Consider the following 24603-nt stretch of genomic DNA (forward strand, 5'->3'; position numbering starts at 1 on the left):
TTCTTAGTCAAAGTTTTTTCAGGGTAACAAGTGTGTGCACAATCCGAGAAGGCCACTCTCTTTTCTCGCCAATCAATACAAGGATTATGAGTTTCCAACCATGTCATTCCCACAATTATTTGGAACTGTGGGGCCTTGATTAAGTCAAACACAATGTTTTCTCAATTCCCCGCTTGACCCAACAGTGTCATTTCCATAGTTGAATGAGTTACTGGACCGGAAGCTATTTCGGTCCCATCGACGGTGGTGATTACATCAGTTGTGGTCTTTTCGCAAAGCGACAGGTTCATCCTTGTAGCAAATTCTTGATCCATATAGTTTCCTATGGCTCTGCACCGTCAAGTAAGCCAGCTACAGCATGGCTCAGGGCTCATGCCTGGTGTGCCGAGCCACTGTCTGCCTAGGGAGGCGCCCCTCGAGAGCAGTCAGGTTTCCCTCAGCTCGCGGCTGCCCCCACTCAGGGCATCCCTGCTGACCGGGGTGTGCCCACCAATGCCCATCTGCTGGCAGGACAGAGAGAGGAGTGTGTGCCCCCGGCCAGCAAAGAGGCAGGCTCAGTGAGGAGAGGGGGCTGCGCAGGGCTCCCTTTCGGTGCATGGTTGTGGACATCCCCAGCAGGTTAACCGAAGCCTGGCCAGGCATTCCCAGCCATCTGCTGGGTGGCTGACCCCTCTCCGGTGGAAGGGAATGCCCGCTCTCTGGCGCCTGGTTGACCACGCACACCAGACCGCTCTGCAAGTGGTGCCCCGGGCTGTGGGTGTGCACATCTGCAATGCAACCGAGGTCGGGCCCACGGCTCTCCCTCCCACTGTTAATGATCCTTCATGCCCCCACCCACATGCAGATACCATTCACACTCAAATGCCCCATTTCTCCTTCCAAACACACTTTCCAGATTCAAATGCAACCTCCCTCCTTACCTACATGCCACCATCCTTCCATCCAAACTCACACAAAGACACCAACATCCGTCCCTCCATACCTACACCAAGATGCTCCACCCCTCAGAGCCACACCCATATGCTTCACCTCTACCTCCAGACTCACACTCAGATGGTGCCATTCGCTCTCTATCTTTACCCACACCCGGTTTACCCCATCCCTTCGACACACACACATGCTCCCACCACTCCAATAAACCAACATCCTTCTTGCCAGACAAACATACCCCATCCCTCCATTCACACCCAGATGCCACTTTCCTTCCCCCCTCCAGCCCTGACCCACATGCTCCACCATTCCCTGATATGCCCCATCATATGCCCTGTCCCTCCATTCCAGATCAACAATGCCCCCTCCGATCCAGACTCCAAGATGCCCAATCCCTTCCTCAAGAACCATACTATGATGGCCCATGCTCCCTCCACACAGAAAGATGCCCCTATCCGTCCTCTGACCAATGAGTCCCAATCCTTCCCTCCAGACCCACACCAATGTGCCCCATCCCTCCCTCCAGATGCACACCAATGTGCCTATGCCTCCCTTCATACCTCCAGCAATGTCCCCATCCATCCCTCCAGTCCCACGTGCACCATCCCTTCCTCTCATACCCACACCAATATGCCCCATCCCTCCCTCTCAGAACCACACTAAGATGCCCCATCCCTCCCTCCAGATGCACACCAATGTGTCCTATGCCTCCCTTCATACCCCCAGCAATGTCCCCATCCATCCCTCCAGACCCACGTGCACCATCCCTTCCTCTCATACCCACACCAATATGCCCCATCCCTCCCTCTCAGAACCACACCAAGATGCCCCATCCCTCCACATAGCAAGATGCCCCTTTCCCTTGCATCAGATGCCCATGTGCCGATCCTGAATCCCACGCAGATAGCCCAAGCCAACCCCCTCTAAAACCACCCATACTAGTGTGCCCCCATCTCCCCTTCCAGACCCACACCAATATGTGGCCATCCCTCCCCAGACCACACCCATGTGCACCATCCCTCCGCCCAGATCCACACCAATGTGCCCCCGCCACCTCCCTCCAGAGCCACACCAAGATTCCCTCAGCCAACTTCCCTACCCACACCTAGATGACCCATGCCACCCTCCAGATGCACTGTGACCCATCTCTCCCTCCAGAAACACACACATGTGCACCATCCCTCTGCCCAGATCCACACCAATGTGCCCCATGCCACCCTCCAGAGCCACACCAAGATGCTCCGTTTTCCAAACCCACACCTAGATGACCCATGCCACTCTCCAGAGCCACTGTGCACATCTCTCCCTCCAAAAACATACCCATGTGCACCATCCCTCCGCCCAGACCCACACCAATGTGCTCCTACCAACTCCCTCCAGAGCCACACCAATGTGCCCCCACCCCCTCTCTCCAGAGCCACACCAAGATGCTGCTCCCAACTTCGCAACCCACACCTAGATGCAAGTCATAAATTAGTTGTCAAAAATTCATTAGAAGATTTTGCTAATGAAAATGTTTTTGATTAGCAAATGAACTAATTTGATTAGCAATTTTGTCACCAGAATAAGTTGTACCCCAAGATATAGAATTAGCAAGAATGCAGAAATTATTTCTATGTACCTCTGAAGTATAACATCAGTGCAATGTCTGTAAAATGTAAAGGTTCGCCGCATGAATGGCCACAGCTCTAAAAACATTTTTTCAGTTCAAGGACGTGTGGCTGGGTCATGCAGTCAATGTTGCAGCACAGTTTTAGTGTGGGGCTGAGTGCAAGCAAGTGGCTGGTATTGATTTCTCCCACCGAAACAGGCAGGAGAAAATTAATTCCCAGCATGGCCACCTGCACCAATAACACATCCTGCTTGCAGAAGGCCTTTGAATTACATTAAAAAAATATTTTTAAAATAAAAAGTTGGGCTAGGTTTTGCTTACCTCTTAAGGCATGTTGCTAAGTCACAGTGGGAAGGTCCTCTCTGCCTAATCTTCCTCTACACTGCAGACCAATTCCTACAAAATAGGCAAAAAGCAACTCATTACCTATCCACAAAAATGCACACTCACTCTGGGGGCGGGCTCGAGAATCGATCGCCGAACAAAGGCCAGTGCAGCCACTTGCCAACACCCAGCCCAGCAATCGGGGAAAGCGTTGGGGCCTTTCACCTTTATGCAAATTAGTAGGTTTGCATGTATTTTGCCCCAGAGCGCCTGTACAGAGCTCTAAATTTCCTGCATAAAACTGCAGAATCATTAGCTGCATCTGTAATGATTCTGAGTTTTATTTGTTTTTGTTATGTGTTAAAATGCCATCTTCCACTAATGCCAGCTACCAAAAAGTAATTGGGGCTGGGGTGGGCGATTTATGGGCGCCAAAAATATCAGTTCTCTCCTCACCTTGTGGTAGAATTAGGCGTGCTCTCCGCCCTGCCTTCTTTGCAGGGGCGCATTGTCTTTCATGGGCAAGTGCTGTCCAGTTACTTCACTGACACCGGCCTGTTTGATATTGTTCAGGTAGGTCTTATTGCTGTTCTTTAGTTTAGTTGCTATCCTGCATGCCTTTCTTTGTTTAAAATGTCTCTTTTTTCTCTGTTAGGTATGCGGAGCTTCAGCGCAGCGAACTAGCTTGGTTGAACCCCGCTGGTAAATTATGGCGCATTAAGAGCGCTATGATGCGGTAAGCGCTATGCACAGCGCTGCAAAGTCTTGCCTTTGCTAACCTGTGTTTTCCTTCCTTGTAGGCCGCAGTGTTCTTCAGCGCGAGTGGAATGTCCGGAGTGGTGCCAGCCGAGAGGCGACAAGCCAGGTAAGCCTTTTGAGCAGTTCGTAATTTGTAAATGACTCTTGCCTCTATCTTCCTCTTTCAGGTCATTCTGTCCGGGAGGCGTACAGATTCGAGGAAGCTGTTCTCAGTAGCCTGGAGTGTTTAAAGATGAAGACTGCAGGTAAGATGCTGTTGCTAATGATGTACCTTTTGTCTCCTTGCAGGTTCTGCTTCTCCGAGGTTCGAGGGAATAGCTGGACATGGTAAGCGTCACGTTGCAAGCTGCAAAGTAACACGAAGCATGTTCTGCAGTCAGGGTGTGGTTTATATAGCCCAGGTAAAGTAGTACCAGGAAAAGTAGTTCCAGGCCTGCCACACCCAAAACACTAGACCGCATAGATTGGTCCTTAGGACCAAAGCTATGTGGATGCCTCCATGTTGGCTGACAATATAATAAAGTAGTTCCCAAGTACATTGTTGTTCATGGTGTATGAGCCTGGCGCCCCATGAGGGCTTTTGAAGAGGATGCCAGGCTCTAGAGGCCCGAGTCCTGACTCCACCTGGCCAATGGGTTTGCCAGAGGGGGTTTTGGGCGAGGGTCGTGACAGACATCTGACTCACTCACAGGAAGGGACATTTCGTTCTCCCATCCTAGTCGTGTTGCTATGCCTTTTGAGGGCTAATACAACCTGGATGATTATAGAGGGGTGGAGTTGGGGAAGTGATGGCCTACTAGAATGCAACTGGAAGGCTTCAATCGCCTTTTTCCTTGACTTTAGTATATGCAGTACTAGTCATTTTTACCACTGTTCTGCGCTGCGCGCGCCTCCACCCCCCCACGCGCTGTTGCACTAAGTTGGCGACTACTGTATTTGGGCCCCCCCCCTCCCGGGAATTTCATAAGTCGGCTCCCCTGGTGCGTGGGTGTTAGAGCTGGTCTCTAACATCCAGCACCCGCCGTAATAACGCAGCATGCTGCTCATAGAAGACCTCTTCTATGAGCAGCATGCTGCGTTAATACGAGTGCTGGGTGTTAGAGAGCAGCCGCTCTCTAACATCCAGCACCCGCCGTAATCCGCCGTAATAACCCAGCATGCGGCTCATAGAAGACGCTTCTTCTATGAGCCGCATGCTGGGTTATTACGGCAGGTGCTGGGTGTTAGAGAGTGGGTGCTCTCTAACATCCAGCACCTGCCGTAATAACGCAGTCTGCTGCTCGTAGAAGGCAGCAGGCTGCGTTATTATGGTGGGTGCTGGGTGTGAGCAAGTGGCTTAGAATAATATTTCTCCCATCCGAACGGGCGGGAGAAATATTATCATCTGACACTTGCACCCAGCACCACAACATTTGCATGAAAAGCAGGGCCTGGCTCCCCCACCCTAACCTCCTCTAGCAAGTCCTTCAGCCTCCTTACCTCAAAGTTAAGCCAGAGTGTGAGAGGGGGGCTGAGAACCTCCCCTCACCACGTGATGACACCGCATCCGGGCTGGGCTGACAAAACATTGATACAATGTTTTGAGCCCAGCCCGGGTGCTTCTGCCTCGCCAGCAGTGCACATTGTGCACAGCAGGCAGAACTTTTAAAGCCTCAAATTGCGATGCGATACCGCTTATTTTATGCCTTGAGAGAGAGACACACTGTGCCCCATCTCTCTCTCCAGAAACACACCCATGTGCCCCCACCAACTCCCTCCAGAGCCACACCAAGATGCCCCTTCCAACTTCCCAACCCACACCTAGATGACCCATGCCACCACCAGACACACTGTGCCCCATCTCTCCCCCCAGAAACACACCCATGTGCACCATCCTTCCGCCCATAGCCACAATGTGCCCCACCACCTCCCTCCAGAGCCACACCAATATGCCCCCACCACCTCCCTCCAGAGCCATACCAATATGCCCCCACCACCTCCCTCCAGAGCCACACCAAAATGCCTGTCCCACAGCTAGATGACCCATGCCACCCTCTAGACACACTGTGGAGGTCATTACGACCCAGGCGGTAAGTATCTGATATTACCGCCATGGCGTAATGAACGTTTACGCTGTGGATCGATGGCGGAAAGAGCATCACATTCCGACCCATCGCGCACGAGCATTACGCCATGGCGGTAATGTAAATTACGCCATGGCGGAAACGGCCCCTACCGGCATCGTACGCCGCGCAAGGTGCACTACCGACACCCATTTTAGCGGCGATCGTAGTGAGCAGACACCGTAGTTAGCGGTGACCGTAATTAGCGGTCACTGTAAATAAGCGGAACCGGAAGTAGCGTCATCGCGGCGGAACGGGAAACAGCACGGCGGCCATCTTGAAAAACACAATCCATTGCCATCCTCCCCAAGTATACCAGATCCAAGCCTGAGACCTGTCCCAACCCATCACCCACCCAATTACCTACATAAAAATGCCCAAAGTTCTGAAGAAGGCATGCGATCGGCAGCGCCAGGACCGATTTTCTCGGGAGGAACTGACCATGCTCGCTGAGACTCTTCAGGACAATGCTGCCGTAGTATTTTCTACTCAAATGACCAGGCCGGCAATAGCCAAAAAGAAGGCCATATGGTCCCTGGTGGCAGAGCGTGTCAGTGCGGTGGGGACCGTACCCCGCAACCCACAGCAATGCAGGAAGCGGTGGGATGACCTGAGGCTCCGTGTCAGAAGCATCATCTCCGCTAATCGCAACCTGGGCCTGGCTACTGGGGGAGGATCTGACTCCCCTATCAAACTCCAACCATGGGAGGAAATATGTGCCAGCACAATAGGCATGGAAGGCATCGAAGGTTTAGGAGGGATGGAAAGAGGAGCGCCGACATCAGGCGATGAAGGTAGGTGCCTCAAATCAAGACATGCTATAGTCACTGAAGTCCATTCATGTGTAGCACAATGTTGCCCTAGAGTTTAAATGCAACACATCAGCTGGACATTGCCCACAGCCACATGCGACCTCCACCCTGTATACATGTAGCATGCACACCCTAACTGCAGGCACCCACATACCTCCATCCTTATTCCACACAAAAAGGAGACAACCTGCATGCCCCTGCCTCAAATGTGCCTCATCTAGTGACCAAAATCATGTCAATCATTGCCATTCCAATGTCCGCAGACCCATCAATAACGCTCTCCCTCCTTTGCTCCACCACAGGTTCAGAATCCAACCCCGAGGATAAGGACACCCCTGCCACAAAAAAAGCCAAGAGGGCCAAGACCACAGTGCACAGACCCTCCACCTCAGCTGCAGTGAGCCAGACCCCGCAGCAGGCAAAATCCTCTGCCAGCACACAGGACGGGCCACCGACAGGCACCCCAGCAGGCAGCAGGCCAGCAGCAGCACCACACGTCCCCACATTGTCCACCACCGAAGGCACCGCTTCTGTGGGCAGCAGCACCATAGGGGAAACAGCTGCCATTGCAGCATGCTCTGACTCCGATACAGAGGAGCCCGATGTTGGATGCCCCACTGACCTTCCTCATTCCCCCTGTTTGTCCCATACCAGCCCCCATGAGGATCCCACACTGGGGCACCCAGAGGAAGAGGACTGGCCATCCACCCCAGGCCCTGCTGAAAGTCCACAGAAGGGGAGCAGCCCCTCCGTGACACCACCTGGAATGGGCATGGCCCAGCAGAGGCAACAGTCCCTTGAGGATGTCATTGCACGTCAGCAACAGCTGTCCACGCTCCTCAATGAGCATGCTGCGGAATGTGGGGGGGCTAGGGCAGCCATAGAACAATCTACGGAGACCCTAAGGTCCGAAATTGAGCGGAGCACGGAGACCCTGAGGGCTGCAATGCAGTCCACCTCAAGGGACATTTGTGGGGAACTTGCCGCTGTGCGCCGTGTGCTCTCGGAGCCGTCCCACACCCTTCAGGACATGTATGCACGTGAGCAGCCAGGGACATCCTCCGCTGCCAGTTCTGCCCAAAGCAGCCCCGTCCGACGATCAGGACGGAACCTGCGCTCCACAGGCAGGGGTGCCCCGGGGGCCGGGAGATGGGGCTTGCAATAGCGTGTTCCCACTGTTACAGGCATCTTTAGCCACTCACAGGGTGTGTGTTGGGTTGTTCAGGGGGGAGGGGGTGTGTCACAAGAATTTACAATTGAAATACACATTTTCCTTTTTCCCAAATCAAATGTGTGGACATTTTCATTGCGTATGTGTGCTTTATTGGTGTACAGACCACAGTGTGCATGACCCAGAGACACACAGTGCCCCAAGTGCCGTCTCCATGTGATACACACCAGCCGTGTGTGCTAGAAGCATTGGTCGATGATATTTTGACGCATTTCACGCCCCTCCTGTGCATCGCCTCCTCCATGAGGTATGGTCCCATCTGCACCCTCCTCATCCTCATCATCAGGTGGTTGCAGTTCTGCGTCAGGGGGCAGGGGCACATTTCGTCTGACGCCCATATTGTGTAGCATGACACATGCCATGACCATCTTTGCCACCTTCTCATGGCGGTACAGGAGTGCCCCGCCAGACCTGCTGAGGCAGCGAAACCGTGCCTTCAAGAGGCCAAATGCCTGCTCAATGACCACACGGGTACGTGTATGTGCACGCTTGAAGTCCTCCTCGTGCTGGTTCTGTGGGTTCCGGACTGGTGTAAGGAGCCACCTCTTCAGGGGATAGCCTGCATCACCTGTATGTGGGCGAGAATGTATGTGTCAGTCATGACGTCTAATTCAGAACATGATGTGCCACCATGGCTTGCTTCCAACTGTTATTTTGGAACACTTCTAAATGCACTAATTGATTCACACTATGCGACCGGTATATGCTCATGGCTCTCATGGCCTGTTTTGCATGCCATCAACCAATGTATGCAGAGGGGTCGAGTGCCTTGTGAGTGCCCATCCACTATGTTCGTTCATGCCGTTTGTTTTGGTGGCCTGGCACGTGTCCTGTGATGTCAATGCTCACATCATTGCAACATTGCTGTCGGCCTCATCATGACCCCATTGAGCAATACTGATGTTGATAGGGACATTTTGGGGGCCCTGCTGTCTGTGTAATGGTGTGTTGATGTTTCTGTCCGTCATGTGCCTCCTTCGTGCGCATTTATGGGGGACAGGCCTTTCGGTTGATGGTATTTGGTGACGTGCATGTAGGTGCATTTCGTTGTAGTCAATGTGGTCTGAATTGGTACAATGCACTTGCAGATGGTTGTGTCATGGTTGGGACACGACCTAATTCACATGGTAGGGCTGCATACATCATGTATTGGGTTTACTGGTGTTGGGTGAAGTTTGGGTTGTTTTAGGGTATGATCTGTCTCCGTTGTCTCTGCTAGTCACAGCCAGGTGGAGTATGCATCATTCCCCCCCCTTTCTGCCCAGTGGAGTATGCATCATTCTCCCCCCCTTTCAGCCCGGTGGAGTATGCATCATTCCCCCCCCCTTTCAGCTCAGTGGATCATGCATCATTCCCCCCCCCCTTTCAGCCCGGTGGAGTATGCATCGTCCCCCCCCCCTTTCAGTGCCGGTGGAGTATGCATCATTCCCCCCGCCCCTTTCAGCCTGGTGGAGTATGCATCACCCCCCCCTTTCAGCCCGGTGGAGTATGCACCATTCCCCCCCCTTTCAGCCCGGTGGAGTATGCTTCGCCCCCCCCCCTTTCAGCCCGGTGGAGTATGCATCATTCCCCCCCCTTTCAGCCCGGTGGAGTATGCATCATCCCCCCCCTTTCAGCCCAGTGGAGTATGCATTGGTACGTCATTCACCTACCCAATTCACATTTCCATGGTCATGACATTAGACTCACCGAGTAGCCAGGATCTTGGGCCTGCATGTCGCTCCATGTAGCGTGGTAATGTGGAGTTCCTCAGGACCATTGAATCATGGGTTGCTCCGGGGAATCGGGCACAACAATGTGTGATGTTGGAGTCACAGACCATTTGCACGTTGATTGAGTGGAATTGTTTCCGGTTGCGGTACGGTACCTCCATGGCATGTGGAACCACCAATTCCACATGGGTGCAGTCGATGGCACCAATGCAACCAGGTATGCCGGCTAGTGCATGGAAACCCACTTTGGTGTTTGCAATCTCCTTGCCAGTCCGTGGTAATGAGATGTGGGCGTCTGTGTGCTTGAGGAGGGCATTGAGCACTTGGATAAGTGTATGTGAGAACAATGGTTGTGAAATGCCATGCAAGTGCCCCACTGTGTGCTGGTAGGTGCCTGTGGCCAGGAAGTGGAGTACAGACACTACCTTCAGTAGGGGTGGGGTGGCGGTTTGTGTTTCTATCATTCTGACGATGTTGTGTGTCAGGTCTACGATGGCGGTGATGGTGTCCCGGTCCAAACGGTACAGGGTGTGGATCTGCTCAGCAGTGAGGTTGAATGGACTGGCTCTGATGCGTGGGATTGGGGGCTGCATGCGTGGTGGCACTGGCTGTGCTTGTGGGGCTTGCTGGCCCTGCCTTGCCCTCCTTCTCCTCCTGCGTCTCCTCTGTGCTGCCTGTTGTTGTTGTTGTTGTTGTAGCACTTGCATTGCTATCAGGTCCTCCAGCCCCAACATTGCTAGTCCTATTGGTATCATTGTGGAGTGTGACTGGGTGTGGGAAGGGGTGGGGTGTGCTCTTTTTGTACTTCCTGAGTCTGTATTGCCTCCACCTGTGCTGTTTCTGTGCACCTGTGGCAGCTGGATTCACTTTACATGGCCATTTACGGTTGGTTCGCGATGGCATAATTAGCACCATGGCGGTAAGGTACTTAACGGGCTGGGTGATGGCATTAGGTGCATGCCCGCTTGGGTCGGCATTCGCGTACCTTTCCGATATGCCGGTAATTACGGTGTGGGAGGTCGCATGCGCGCGTCCTTGGAGCAGTTAGCGGCAGCGTTAACTACGATGCCGCTAATGGCATCATAGTTAACGGTCACGGGTCATAATCGGACCTAGCCGAAAACAATGGCGGTAATCATTTACTGGCATCGTTTTTCACTTAGCGCCAGGGTCGTAATGAGGGCCTGTGTCCCCTCTCTCCCTCCAGAAACACCCATGCTCTCCATTCCTCCCCATACCCACACCAGTGTACCCCAACCCTCCCCCCAAAGCCACACCGCTGTCCCTATCCCTCCCCTAGACACACATCACTGTGTTCTTTCACTCCAGACCCACACCAATGTGCCCCCTTTCTCCAGATCCACTCAAATGTGCCCCATCCCACCAGACCCACACCAGTATGTCCCCCTATCCAACCATTCAGACCCCACCAAGATGCCAATCCCTCCCTCTAGTCCAATACCATAATGCCCCATCCTCCCTCCAAATACCAAGATCCTCCTTCCCCCTTGCAACAGATGCATGTGTGCCAATCCCAAATCGCACGCAGATAGCCCCAGCCAACCCCCTCTAAAACCACCCATCCTAATAATCACACCCTCATGAAACATTAAAACACTCTATGAGCCCCCTCAGTTAAACACCATCATACACCGTCTCCCTGTTCCTTTTCTTAGCCCTCCAGACATTTCATGTTGAATATTTTCAGAGTAAATGTAATTTCCCGCTTCCCTATCGATCGGGTGTTTTGCAGGAACGTTCACGGTACCGGGAAGGAAATGCCAATTGCATTTACAGCCGAGAACACAGGGCTTGCTGCTGTTCCTGCAACCTGGCAGCCAGAGCCTTGCCGCTCAGGACCCTCCAGGGTCTCGTAGAAACGTTCCCGGTGTTGAAATGCCCACCCCCAAATGCTGCAAGCCAAAGGCTGGCAGGGTCCGGTTGCACGGGCAGCAGCCAGAGCGTTCAGAATTCCCGCTCAGCCCCAGCCAACGGTAGCGACTAGTTCCCATCCGAGAAAAGGACCATAGCAACGGCCCGCCCCCTCATTGTCACGTGACCTCTGATGTCATTCGTGTGCTTTCCGGAGCAGAGAAGCGGTTCCGGAGCACGTTCAGTAAGCGGGCTGGGGCTGAGCAGGAATTTTGAACACTCTGGCTGCCGCCGGTGCAAGTGCAACCGGACCCTGCCAGCCTTTGGCTAGCAGCGTTCGGGGTTGGCATTTCAACACCGGGAACATTTCTAGGAGGCCCTGGAGCGTCCTGAGCGGCAAGGCTCTGACTGCCAGGCTGCAGGAACAGCAGCAACCCGTGTGCTTTTGACTGGCTGTAAATTGGAATTTTCTTCCGGATATCGGTGAACGTTCCTGCAAGACACCCGAGTTAGACGGGGGAGCAGGAAATTACATTTACTTTAAAAATCATGCTCAGCTATTCAACATGAAAGGTATGGAGGGCTAAGAAAAGGTACAGGGAGACAGTGTATGCTTGTGTTTAACTGATCAACGTGGTTAATAGAGTGATTTAATGTTTTATGAGGGTGTGATTATTAGGATGCATGGTTTTAGAGGGGGTTGGCTGGGGCTATCTGCGTGTGATTCGGGATGGCACACAGGCATCTGTTGCAAGGGGGAAGGGGCATCTTGCTATTTGGAAGAAGGATCAGGCATTATGTTATTGGACTAGAGGGAGGGATTGGGTATCTTGCTAGGGTCTGAATGGTTGGATAGGGGCATGCTGGTGTAGGTCTGGTGGGATGAGCCACTTTTGCGTGGCTCTGGAGAAAGGGGGCACATTGGTGTGGGTCTGGAGGGATGGATAGGACATAGCGGTGTGGGTCTGGGTGAGGGATAGGGACAGTGGTGTGGGTTGGGGCACATTGGTGTGGGTCTGGGGAGGGATGGAGGACATGGGTGTGTTTCTGGAGGGAGAGATGGGGCACAGTGGGTCTGGAGGGTGGCATGGGTCATCTAGGTGTGGGTTGGGAAGTGGAACGGGGCATCCTGGTGTGGCTCTGGAGGGAGGTGGTGGGGCACTTTGGTGTGGCTCTGGAGGGAAGTGGTGGGGCCCATTGGTGTGGATCTGGGTGGAGGGATGGGGCACATGGGTGTGTTTCTGGAGGGAGAGATGGGGCACAGTGTGTCTGGAGGGTGGCATGGGTCATCTAGGTGTGGGTTGGGAAGTGGGACGGGGCATTTTGGTGTGGCTCTGGAGGGAGGTGGTGGGGGCACATTGGTGTGGCTCTGGAGGGAGGTGGTGGGGGCACATTGGTGTGTATCTGGGTGGAGGGATGGTGCACATGGGTGTGTTTCTGGAGGGAGAGATGGGGCACAGTGTGTCTGGAGGGTGGCATGGGTCATCTAGGTGTGGATTGGGAAGTGGGACGGGGCATTTTGGTGTGGCTCTGGAAGGAGGTGGTGGGGGCACATTGGTGTGGCTCTGGAGGGAGGTGGTGGGGCACATTGGTGTGGATCTTGGCGGAAGGATGGTGCACATGGGTGTGTTTCTGGAGGGAGAGATGGGGCACAGTGGGTCTGGTGAGTAGCATGGGTCATCTAGGTGTGGGTTAGGATGTTGGGCGGGGCATCTTGGTGTGGCTCTGGAGGGAGGTGGTGGGGCACATGGGTTTGTTTCTGGAGAGAGAGATGGGGCACAGTGTGTCTGAAGGGTGGCATGGGTCATCTAGGTGTGGGTTGGGAAGTGGGACGGGGTATTTTGGTGTGGCTCTGGAGGCAGGTGGTGGGGGCACATTGGTGTGGCTCTCGAAGGAGGTGGTTGGGCACATTGGTGTGGATCTTGGCGGAGGGATGGTGCACATGGTTGTGTTTCTGGAGGGAGAGATGGGGCACAGTGGGTCTGGTGGGTAGCATGGGTCATCTAGGTGTGGGTTAGGAAGTTGGACGGGGCACATTGGTGTGGCTCTGGAGGGAGGTGGTGGGGCACATTGGTGTGGCTCTGGAGGGAGGTGGATGGGGCACATGGGCGTGTTTCTCGAGGGAGAGATGGGGCACAGTGGATCTGGAGGGTGGCATGGGTCATCTAGGTGTGGGTTGGGAAGTGGAACGGGGCATTTTGGTGTGGCTCTGGAGGGAGGTGATAGGGCACATTGGTGTGGATCTTGGCGGAGGGATGGTGCACATGGGTGTGTTTCTGGAGGGAGAGAGGGGGGAACAGTGTGTCTGGAGGGTGGCATGGGTCATCTAGGTGTGGGTTGGGAAGTGGAACGGGGCATTTTGGTGTGGCTCTGGAGGGAGGTGGTGGGGCACATTGGTGTGGATCTTGGCGGAGGGATGGTGCACATGGGTATGTTTCTGGAGGGAGAGATGGGGAACAGTGGATCTGGTGGGTAGCATGGGTCATCTAGGTGTGGGTTAGGAAGTTGGACGGGGCATCTTGGTGTGGCTCTGGAGGGAGGTGGTGGGGGCACATGGGTGTGTTTCTGGAGGGAGAGATGGGGCACAGTGGGTCTGGAGGGTGGCATGGGTCATCTAGGTGTGGGTTGCGAAGTTGGATGGGGCATCTTGGTGTGGCTCTGGGGGGAGGTGGTGGGGGCACATTGGCGTGGATTTGGGCGGAGGGATGGTGCACATGCGTGTTTGTGGAGGGAGAGATGGGGCACAGTGGGTCTGGAGGGTGGCATGGGTCATCTAGGTGTGTGTTGGGAAGTGGGATGGGGCATCTTGGTGTGGCTTTGGAGGGAGGTGGTGGGGGCACATTGGTGTGGATCTGGGTGGAGGGATGGTACACATGGGTGCGTTTCTGGAGGGAGAGATGGGGCACAGTGGGTCTGGACGGTGGCATGGGTCATCTAGGTGTGGGTTGGGAAGTGGGACGGGCATCTTGGTGTGGCTCTGGAGGGAGGTGGTCGGGTCCCATTGGTGTGGCTCTGGAGGGAGGTGGTGGGGGCACATTGGTGTGTTTCTGGAGGGAGGTGGTGGGGCACATTGGTATGGCTCTGGAGGGAGGTGGATGGGGCACATGGGCGTTTTTCTGGAGGGAGAGATGGGGCACAGTGGGTCTGGAGGGTGGCATGGGTCATCTAGGTGTGGGTTGGGAAGTTGGACTCGGCATCTTGGTGTGGCTCTGTAGGGAGGTGTTGGGGGCACAGTGGTGTGGGTTTGATGGGAGGGATGGGGACATTGGTCTGGGGAGGGATGACCGCATATTGGTGTGGGCCTGGAAGGAGGGGACGGGGCACATTGGTGTGGGTCTGGGCGGATGGGGCATACTAGGATGGGTGGTTTTAGAGGGGGTTGGCTGGGGCTATCTGCATGTGATTCAGGATCGGCACATGGGCATCTGATGCAAGGGGCATCTTGCTATGTGGATGGAGGATGGTGCATTATGGTATTGGTCTAGAGGGAGGGATGGGACATCTTGGTGTGGTTCTGAGAGGAAGGGATGGTGCACATGGGTGTGGGTCTGTAGGGAGGGATGGGGACATTGCTTTGGGTATGAAGGGAGGCACAGGACACATTGATGTGCATTTGGAGGGAGGGATGGGGCACATTGGTGTGGGTCTGGAGGGAAGGATTGGGGCTCATTGGTCGGAGGACGGATAGGGGCATCTTTCTGTGTGGAGGGAGCATGGGCCATCATGGTATGGGTCTTGAGGAAGGGATTGTGCATCGTGGAGTCTGGATCGGAGGGGGCATTGTTGATATGTAATGGGCATATGATGGGGGCATGTCAGGGAATGGTGGAGCATGTGGGTTAGGGCTGGAGCGCTCTGGTGGGAAGGAAGGGGGCATCTGGGTGTGAATGGAGGGATGGGGTATGTTTGTCTGGAGAGAAGGATGTTGGTTTATTGGAGTGGTGGGAGCATGTGTGTGTCGAAGGGATGGGGTAATCGGGTGTGGGTATAGAGAGAGGGCGAATGGCGCCATCTGAGTGTGGAGGTAGAGATGAAGCATATGGGTGTGGCTCTGAGGGGTGGAGCATCTTGGTGTAGGTATGGAGGGACGGATGTTGGTGTCTTTGTGTGGGTTCGGATGGAGGGATGGTGGCATGTAGGTCAGGAGGGAGGTGGCATTTGAATCTGGAACGTGTTTGGAAGGAGAAATGGGGCATTTGAGTGTGAATGGTTTCTGCTTGTGGGTGGGGGCATAAAGGATCATTAACAGCGGAGCAGCGGGAGGGAGAGCCGTGGGCCTGACCTCGGTTGCATACCAGACGTGCACACCCACAGCCTGGGGCACCGCTCGCAGAGCAGTCCGGTGCGCGTGGTCAACCAGCCCCCTCTCCTCACTGAGCCCGCATCTGCGCTGGCCGGGGGGCGCACACTCCTCTCTCTGACCTGCCAGCGGCTGGGCATTGGTGGGCACACCCCGGTCACCAGGGAAGCCCTGACTGGGGGCTGACGGGAGCCGAGGGAAACCTGACTGCTCTCAAGGGGTGCCTCCCCAGGCAGACAGGCACCCGGGCAAGCCAGGCATGAGCCATGGTGCAGCTGGCTCACTTGACAGTGGGCGCCAAGGTTTCAGCCGCCCACATCTGTGTGTGAGCAATATCCAGGCCCGCTGGCACAGTGGGTGACCTTCCCTCTTGCCCAGGTACCTGGAGCTGGGTCCTATGCGGCCGGGCTGGGGTTTGAAGACTCTAGTGGTCCCACCCGACCCCCTGTCTGTGCTGTCTCTGGCCTGCCTCGTTGTCCATCTCCCAGCCCCCCCTCCCAAAAGGGAAGCGGAAGGGGTCGGGGAAGGATGAGTGGATCGGGCCGTGTGGGCAGGTGGCGGAGCGGCCTACCTCCATCCCCCTGGGAAGCGCTGTGCTGCTGCAGCTGGCGGTCAGGCTGAGCACCTGGATTATTATTTTTTATTTTTTTGAAACCACAATGGTTTCGGCTGAGCTAGACAGGGAGCTGGGCTGTCCTGCCACAGCCAGCGCTGCCTCCCCCAACCTCTCCTGCACCGGCAGGGACAGGCCGACGTCTAGGACAAAAAAAGTTGCCTGTGGCTCTTGGCGGTGGATCACTCGACTCGTGCATCGATGAAGAACGCAGCTAGCTGCGAGAATTAGTGTGAATTGCAGGACACATTGATCAACACTTCGAACGCACCATGTGGCCCTGGGTTTTTCCCGGGACTACGCCTGTCTGAGGGTCGCTTGTACATCAATCGCCCCAGGGGGTTCACTCCCAGGGGCGTGGCTGGGGCTGTCGCAGGGACCCCATTCCATTCATCCCCCTAAGGTCAGACCCCGATCAGCACCGTCGCTGGATCCTTGGATCTGGCGCGCAAGCTAATTGCCAGCGCGTCCTGGTTTCCCCAGTTTCCCCACCTCATGCTGGTTTCGGGAGGGCCGGGTGGCCGACGCGCCCTGGATGTGGTGGCGGCGGCAGCAGGCTTTAAAAAAGCCTGGCGCACCTTCACCCTACCCCGGGGCACCTGGCCGTGCTGTGTGTGGCCGTCTTTGGTGGCCCACGGCTGCTGGCGCAGGATGACTATGGAGCACGGACCTCATGACCATGTGGGCTTCGGTCACAGATTGGGACAGAATACACTTGCCTGTGCCAAGGGCTGCGGCAACCCCCCATACGGGCCCAGAGCCAGCTGCCCTGAGCTTTGTCCCCCCCCGACCACGGCCTCAGATCAGACATGATGACCTGCTGAATTTAAGCATATTACTAAGCAGAGGAAAAGTAACTAACCAAGATTCCCTCAGTAACAGCCAGTGAAAAGGGAAGAGCCCAGCGCCGAATCCCCATTCAGCAGCAGGTGTGGGAAATGTGGCGTACAGAAGACCGACTCCCTGGCATCACTCAGGGGGCTCAAGTCCTTCTGATCGAGTCCCCCCACGCGGATGGTGTTAGGCCGACAGCGGCCTCTTGCACACCGGGATCAGGTCTTCTTGGAGTCAGGTTACTTGGGAATGCAGCCCAAAGCGTGTGGTAATCTCTGTCTAAGGCTAAATACGGGCGCGAGACTGGTGACCAACAAGTACTGTAAGGGAAAGTTGAAGAGTTCAAGAGGGTGTGAAACGGTTGAGCGGTAAACTGGTGGGGTCTGTGCAGTCCACCCACAGGATTCAACACGGCAGGCAGGTTGGTCACCTGGAACGGTGGAGGCCCTTGCGGGTCTGCGGCCCGGGCACATCCAGCCCCAGCAGGGTGCATTTGGGAAGGCCCCAGGGGGCAGGTGGCTCTCTGCTCCAGCAGAGAGTGTTACAGCCCCCTGACAGCAGTTTTGCTGTGTCCACGCGGCTGAGGGAGATAGACCACCACCGGGCCCTTATCCGGCAACTGTCCTGGCCCCTCTTGGGGGTTGCTAGAGTGGCCACGGGAGACGGGGCTCCCGATGTGACTGTGGTGGACTGCCCTCAATACACCCCAACCACGTCGTGCTGCCGGGCGGGGAGGCCCACAAAGGGCGCCAGGGGTCGGTTAACCACCCGACCTGTCTGGAAACACTGACTAAGAATATAATGCCTGCCCGAGTCAGAGGGATGAATGAAACCCTGTGATGTAATGATGTTGAGGGCCGGTGCCCGGCGATTGCAGTGGCATCCTGTCGCAGTGGGCTCTCCACCGACCCGTCTTCCCCCGCTCTGTCAGAGATGATGCATGAGCGTGTGTGATAGGACCCAAAAGATGGTGAACTCGGCCTGGTGGAGGTCCGTAGCGGTCCTGATGTGTAAATCGGTCATCCGACCTGGGTATAGGGGCAAAAGACTAATCGAATGATATAGTAGCTGGTTCTCTCCGAAGTTTCACTCAAGATAGCTGGCGCACGGAAACCCCAGTTTTATCTAGCAAAGCGAATGATTAGAGGTCTTGGGGCCAAAATTATCTCAACCTGCTCTCAAGCTTTAAATGGGTATGAAGCCCGGCTTGCTGGCGTGGAGCCGGGTATTGTATGAAAGTGCTCAGTGGGCAACTTTTGGTAAGCAGAACAGGCGCTGCGGGATGAACCGCACCCGGGGTTAAGGCGCATGATGCAGATGCTCATCAGTCCACAGAAACGGTGTTGGTTGATATAGACAGCAGGATGGTGGCCATGGTAGTCGGAATCCGCTAAGGAGTGTGTAACAACTCACCTGTTGAATCAACTAGCCCTGAAAATGGATGGCCCTGGAGCATCAGGCCCATACCAGGCCGGCGTTGAGAGCCGCGGGGGCTAAGTCAGGCGAGTAGGAGGGCTGCTGCAGTACGCACAGAAGCCCGGGGCGAGGGCCCGAGTGGAGCCGACGCAGGTGCAGATCTTGGTTGTAGTAGCAAATATTAAAACGAGATCTTTGAAGAATAAAGTGGAGAAGGGTTCCATGTGAACAGAAGTTGAACATGGGTCAGTCAGTCCTAAGGGATGGGCGAGCGCCGTTCGGAAGGGATGGGCTATGGCCTCCATTGCCCTCAGCCGATCGACAGGAAGTCGGGTTCAGATCCCCAAATCCAGAGTGGCAGGGACGGGCGCCCTTGCGGCGTCCAGTGCGGCAATGCAAATGATCCCAGAGAAGCTGGCGGGAGCCGTATAGTTTTTTATTATTTTTTTTGGAAAAAACAATTTTTATTTTATATAACACACAATTCTTGGGACTTCCATCATCAGATTCAGCGTCAGAGTGTTACAATCGGCATTGTCCAGTCTCATGAAATTCCCTCCCCCCTAACTTGAGCCAATATGTCCATGTCATCATCCTGTGATTTTTCAGGCGGGTTTATCGTCGTCTCTTTATCCGTTTTATCATCGCTCTGATCAGACTGGGGGGGCCACTCATGGTAGCCACCAGCTGCCTCCATTCAATTAGGGGTCCTACCTCCTCCTCCCCTCCCCTACAAACCGTGTCCCACCAAACGGCCGTCTCTGCCTCTGCCCATTTTAAGAGGTCAGCCCACCACAACTCTATCCTCGGCCTCTGGGCTGCCTTCCAGCACATTGCTATCCTTCGTTTGGCCAGGACAAATGCTAGATCTTTCATTTTGCTTATGTGCTTTAAGTTACGTGGCCTAGGGAATCCCCCCAGCATGCATGCCCAGGCCGACTCCACCTCCAGTGTAATACCGGTTCCTGCTAAGCGTGCCTTCACTTCTTGCCAAAACCGCCCCACCTCAGGGCAGGCCCAAAACATGTGGAGTAGCCCAGCCTCCTCCACCCCACACCTAGGGCATTTCTGAGTCGTATGGCCACCAAACCTAGCGATCTTACTGGGGGTGAGCTATGCTCTATGTGTGACATATAGTTGGATCTGCTGGAGCCTTGCGTTCCGGGACACTTTTTTATGATATCTTTGGGCTCTTTTCCAGAGCCCATCCGACATGGGCTCTCCCACCTCATCCTCCCAAAGTTGTCTGTTGGGTCAGGTCCTTAACCACCTTGGACCCCAACAGCTCGTATATGCGGGAAATCTCATGCCCACCCTCTGAAATATCATATATAGCCTCCATGGTGGCATCCGGTTGTCCGGTGAGCACCTCTGTTGGCCACTTCACTCGTACTCTCTTGACAATTCTGGTGTAAGTTATGTACTGCCCTTTATGCACCCCAGTATCTTCGATCAGGTTCGGGAACTCTAATGCCTCCCCTTCAAGCCATATGTCTCCCAGGATGGCCAGGCCCACTGGTTCCCAGTACTTGCGGACCCCTTGTATCAGCTGGGGATCCTCTCCACATAGTGCTGCAAGCGGCACCTGCATAGAGTACGGAACGAGGTGTCCCGCAATCTGCCACGTTCTGTGCCATATCTCCCATCCCAGTACCAGCAGCCCCACCATCCCCCGGACCCTCGACTTGGACAGCCACACCACTTCTTTGTGAAAGAAGGGGAGCATTTCCCTGCACAGCAGCCTGGTTTCTGCCGTCTCCTCGCCAGACAGCCATCTTGCTACATACTGCAGCTGCCCTGCCAGATAGTATAGCTCAAAATTTGGCAGGTTGATCCCTCCCCTATCACACGAGTTCTGTAGTTTCCAGAGGGCCACCCTGTTCCTGGAGTTGCTCCAGATGAAGCTCCTACACAGGCTATGGAGGTTAGCGAAAAAGCGCCTCGGGATCCCATGCGGGATGTTAACAAAGAAATGCAACAGTCTGGGCAAAACTACCATTTTTAGCAGAGCAGCCCTCCCCACCATAGCCAGAGGTAACCTGGACCAGAATCCCATGCTGTTCTTAATTCCTTCTACTGCTTTAACTGTGTTGCGTGCATGTTCTTTTGCCATATGGTATATGTCAATTCCGAGATATCGGAACGACTTTGTGTGCCAGGGTAATCGGCAACACTGGCAGACTCCTGGGCAAGACAAGCTTGTATCTCCCCAGAGGGAACACGCTAGACTTTTTGGGGTTAACCGCTATGCCAGAGAGAACGGCAAATTGCTCCATCATGTCTAGAATATATTGCATGTTCTCTTCTGGGTAGCGTAAATATAACAGTATGTCGTCCGCATATAAAGAAACAATGTGCATGCCATCCGCAGTGCGAATACCTATCTCCTCGTATTGCTGTCTCAGGCAGGTGGCCAATGGCTCCAGTGCCCATATGTATAACATGGGCGACCACGGGCAGCCCTGTCTAGTGCCTCTGCTTAGTTACCATTTGTCCGAAATGATAGCACCCGTTTTGACTCTGGTGATCGGGGAGCTGTATAAAATTGTCACCCACCTGAGGTACCCCGGTCCCATTCCATAGCCCTAAGGTCGCGATCAACTAGGGCCTTTTCACTGGCTCGAAGGCCTTGACCGCGTCTAGTGAAACTATTGCCAGTTCACCTGGGTCATTTTTTGTCTGGTCAAGGATGTGATGCAGTCTTCTGAGATTATCAGTTATGTTCCTGACATAGCCCGTTTGGTCGGCGTGTATCAGTTTACCAATGACAGCCTTAAGCCTATTTGCCAGTACAGCAGTGAGGATTTTACTAACCTGATTGAGCATCGATAAGGGCCTGTACGACCCACAATCAGTGATAGGCTTGCCTAGCTTCAGAAGCGGGATAATCACCGCCTCTCGCAGGGTCTCTGGTAGCCTGCCTTGCTCATACGACTGGTTAAGCATGGCCAGCAGCGGGGGAAGCAACTCTTGTTCATAGGTTTTATAAAATTCACTTGGAAGCCCATCGGACCCGGGGGGCCTTACAGGTGGGCAAGTAGCGAACCACTAGTTCGAGTTCTTCCATCGTAATAGGGGCATCTACGTCTGCGCGTTCTGCTTCATCTAAGGTGGGTAGGCCCATGTCCCCCAATCTTACCCGCATTTCGTGGTCTCTAGGGCCACCTGGGTCCTCATAAAGATGTTTATAGAATCTCAGGAACTCCTCATTCACCCCCTCCTGGGTATTCTGAGTCCACCCTCTCTTGCCTTTAATTTCCCTGATCACCGTTCGCGGCGTCTCACTTTTGTATAGCCAGGCCAGCAACCTGCCCGGCTTATCTCCCCCTGCGTGCTGTCTCTCCACGTATTTCTTATAGCTTAGTTTACATAACCTGTCCCAGCAGACCCCACTGGCCTGTTGTAATTGCCTTATCCTGTCTCTGTCCTCATCAGCGGTGCCTTCCGTACGCATCCTGCCCTCCAACTCCTCCTCAATTCCCTTCCACTCTGCTCTATGCCCCCCTGGAGCCCCCTAGACTTCAAAATGGCAACCCCCCGCAAAACCACCTTAAACGCCTCCCAAACAGTTCCCATAGAGCTTACACTACCAGTATTTATCTCGAAGTACTCAGTGATCGCCTCTTTTAAATCCTCCCTGAATCCCGGGTCCTGCAGAGCCTCGGCTCTGAGTTTCCAAGTGGGAATCCGTGCCCTGGGAGGTTGATGCCGCCACTCCAGGACCAGGGGGGAGTGGTCCAAAAGCACCCTAGCTTTGTATTCCGCACCTTCCATCTCTCCTGCCAACTCTGTGGAGGCGAACACATAGGGCCTCATTCCGAGTATGGCGGTAAGGGATAGCGGCCACCGCTAACGAGAGCGGTGGCGGTAATCCCTTACCGCCATACTCCGAGTTCCCTTAGCGCCATGGTGCTTTTAACACCTGCTTTAAGCAGGCGTTAAATACCATGGCGCTAAGGGACCTTGATGTTAATTACGCCACCGTAATTTACGGTGGCGTAATTGACGCCTTCCCCACTCCCATTATGCCCTATGGGGCAAGAATGGGAATGGGGAAGGGTAAATGGGGATTGGGGAATTACCGCCCCGCCAACCTTGGAATGGGGCGGTAATTCCGCCAACCACCAAGGCGCTGCCGGTCCGGGTACGGCGTCAACCAAGGCGTTAATAGCGCCATTGGTTAGCGCCGTACTCGGAATGAGGCCCATAGTCTAATCTTTTTTTTTTTTTTTTTTTTTTTAATTTTATTGGTTTAAATTAAACCTTTAAAATATTTACTTAAAGTGACACAAAACCATACATTGCACAGTAACATGGTCAACTACTTCCTTCAACATCTCCCTCCCTCATTGCCACACAGGTACATGACCATTATCCTTTTTTATGTCTTTAAACGCATGTGCAACCTTAGGCCTGCCGTCTCAGGCTAGTTCATTTTTTGCGTTTAATTTCTCCTCAATGACGGCAAGGAAGGAGGTCAAAGGTAGGATTAATTTGATATCTGAGCCATTCCACATATGCCTCCACCATTCATCAGCACATACCGACTGGTGTGCACTATACCAGCCTCCCAAGTGGATTGATCTTATGTCCTTCAATATTGTGCAGAAAAGCACTAGATGCTTTATAGATTCAGGCTCCTTTCCACATAACCGGCACGTCGTAGATAAATCCACGTTTCCCGCCCAATGACTGGTTCTATCTTTTGTTTTCATTGCGTTAAGGCGGAATAGCATGAATGATCTTCTTGCTTTCGTGGACGGAAAGCGACTCAAGTATGGTTGAAGGATTCCGTAGCCTCTTGCTTCCCCCGGAGAGTGTTTCATCGCATGGGCTTCGTTGCGCTCATAGCATGTGTTTATCCAGTCAAGGCGCCATATTGATACCTTGGCAGCTGTTGGATTTGTGAGGAGGGTTTCCAAGTTGATATTATAGACTTTTAGCAGGTCTTCGCATCGTTTTACCCATTGCGCGAGCAGGGCTGAACCTTTGGATGAGGCGTTGTGTAAGATCTCAAATTGGAGTATTCCCACTTCTGCTCTTGATTTCCGATACAAGCTGAGTTGGTTCCAACTTATCCTTGCATGTAATGAAATTAGGGCTAGTTCGTATCTTAGACATGCCGTTGAAATGCCCGGAGGCAGGCTTAAGGACTTTGTCCAAAACATGTGTTCAAGCGAGGCCCAGTGGGTTGACGAGCATCCAAAGGCGTTTTCTGCACCGTAGGACAGAATCGGAACCGCTTTTTGTTCGTAGAAGTTCCGTAAAGGTTGTGTAGAAAAGATCCCATATTTCCTATGTAGCATCAGGCCTTGACATGCCAACTGGGCACATTTCCGTTTTGAATCTGCTACCCACGGTTCATCACATATGCTTGAATTTAGAAGCATTCCGAGGTATTTAACGCTTTTTGAGATTTTCAGTTTTTCTTGGTTCAGCGACCACACCTGTCTAGGGCATTTTTGAAGCCGGTTAGTTTTTAGATTCTCAAAGATAAGTATTTCCGACTTAGTGGTGTTAATCTTTAGGTTGTTCTGGTCCACATATTTTTGGACGGCTTCTAGTTTACGCTGGAGTCCAATTGGCATTAGATCTAAAATAACCAAATCATCAGCATATAGTAACCAACTTATCTTTGATGCGTTGAGTTTCGGAGGAAAGGATCTGACAGACTGAATGGTGTCCCCAATGTCTGAAACAAAGAGACTAAAGATTGCTGCTGCCAGAGGACACCCCTGCTTCACACCCTTGTATGTTTTTATTTGTGTTGAAAGCGACCCCGATTGATCTAACCGGACAAAAATTGACGTATCATTGTGTAGTTCTTTTATTGCCGCCAATAATCCCTCAGGACATCCCCACAATTCTAGCTTCTGCCACAATAGGTCACGGTCGATCCTGTCGAAAGCCATGGAGAAGTCTACAAAAGCTAAAAACACTCTCGTATTCGTTCTAAGGGCCTCCATTTTCAAAAGATTTAGAATCAATAAGTTCAAAGAACATCCAACGGATTTTACAAAACCAGCCTGTCTTACATCAACTCTATTTGCAGTCTTTGCCCATGTAATCAATTTTTTTTGGAGCAG

At 53.6% G+C, this 24603-nt stretch overlaps 1 non-coding gene across 1 annotated transcript; it reads left to right on the forward strand.

Annotated features, from left to right (window-relative positions):
* The first annotated feature begins 16433 nt into the window (after positions 1-16433).
* Positions 16434-16584, forward strand: LOC138517549 (5.8S ribosomal RNA). The gene has a single exon (XR_011282706.1). It is a non-coding gene; the product is annotated as a 5.8S ribosomal RNA (ribosomal RNA).
* The last annotated feature ends 8019 nt before the right edge of the window (positions 16585-24603 follow it).

This window comes from Ambystoma mexicanum, chromosome 6q (genome assembly GCF_040938575.1).
Source record: "Ambystoma mexicanum isolate Mex_15411 chromosome 6q, UKY_AmexF1_1, whole genome shotgun sequence".
NCBI classification, from domain to species: domain Eukaryota; kingdom Metazoa; phylum Chordata; class Amphibia; order Caudata; family Ambystomatidae; genus Ambystoma; species Ambystoma mexicanum.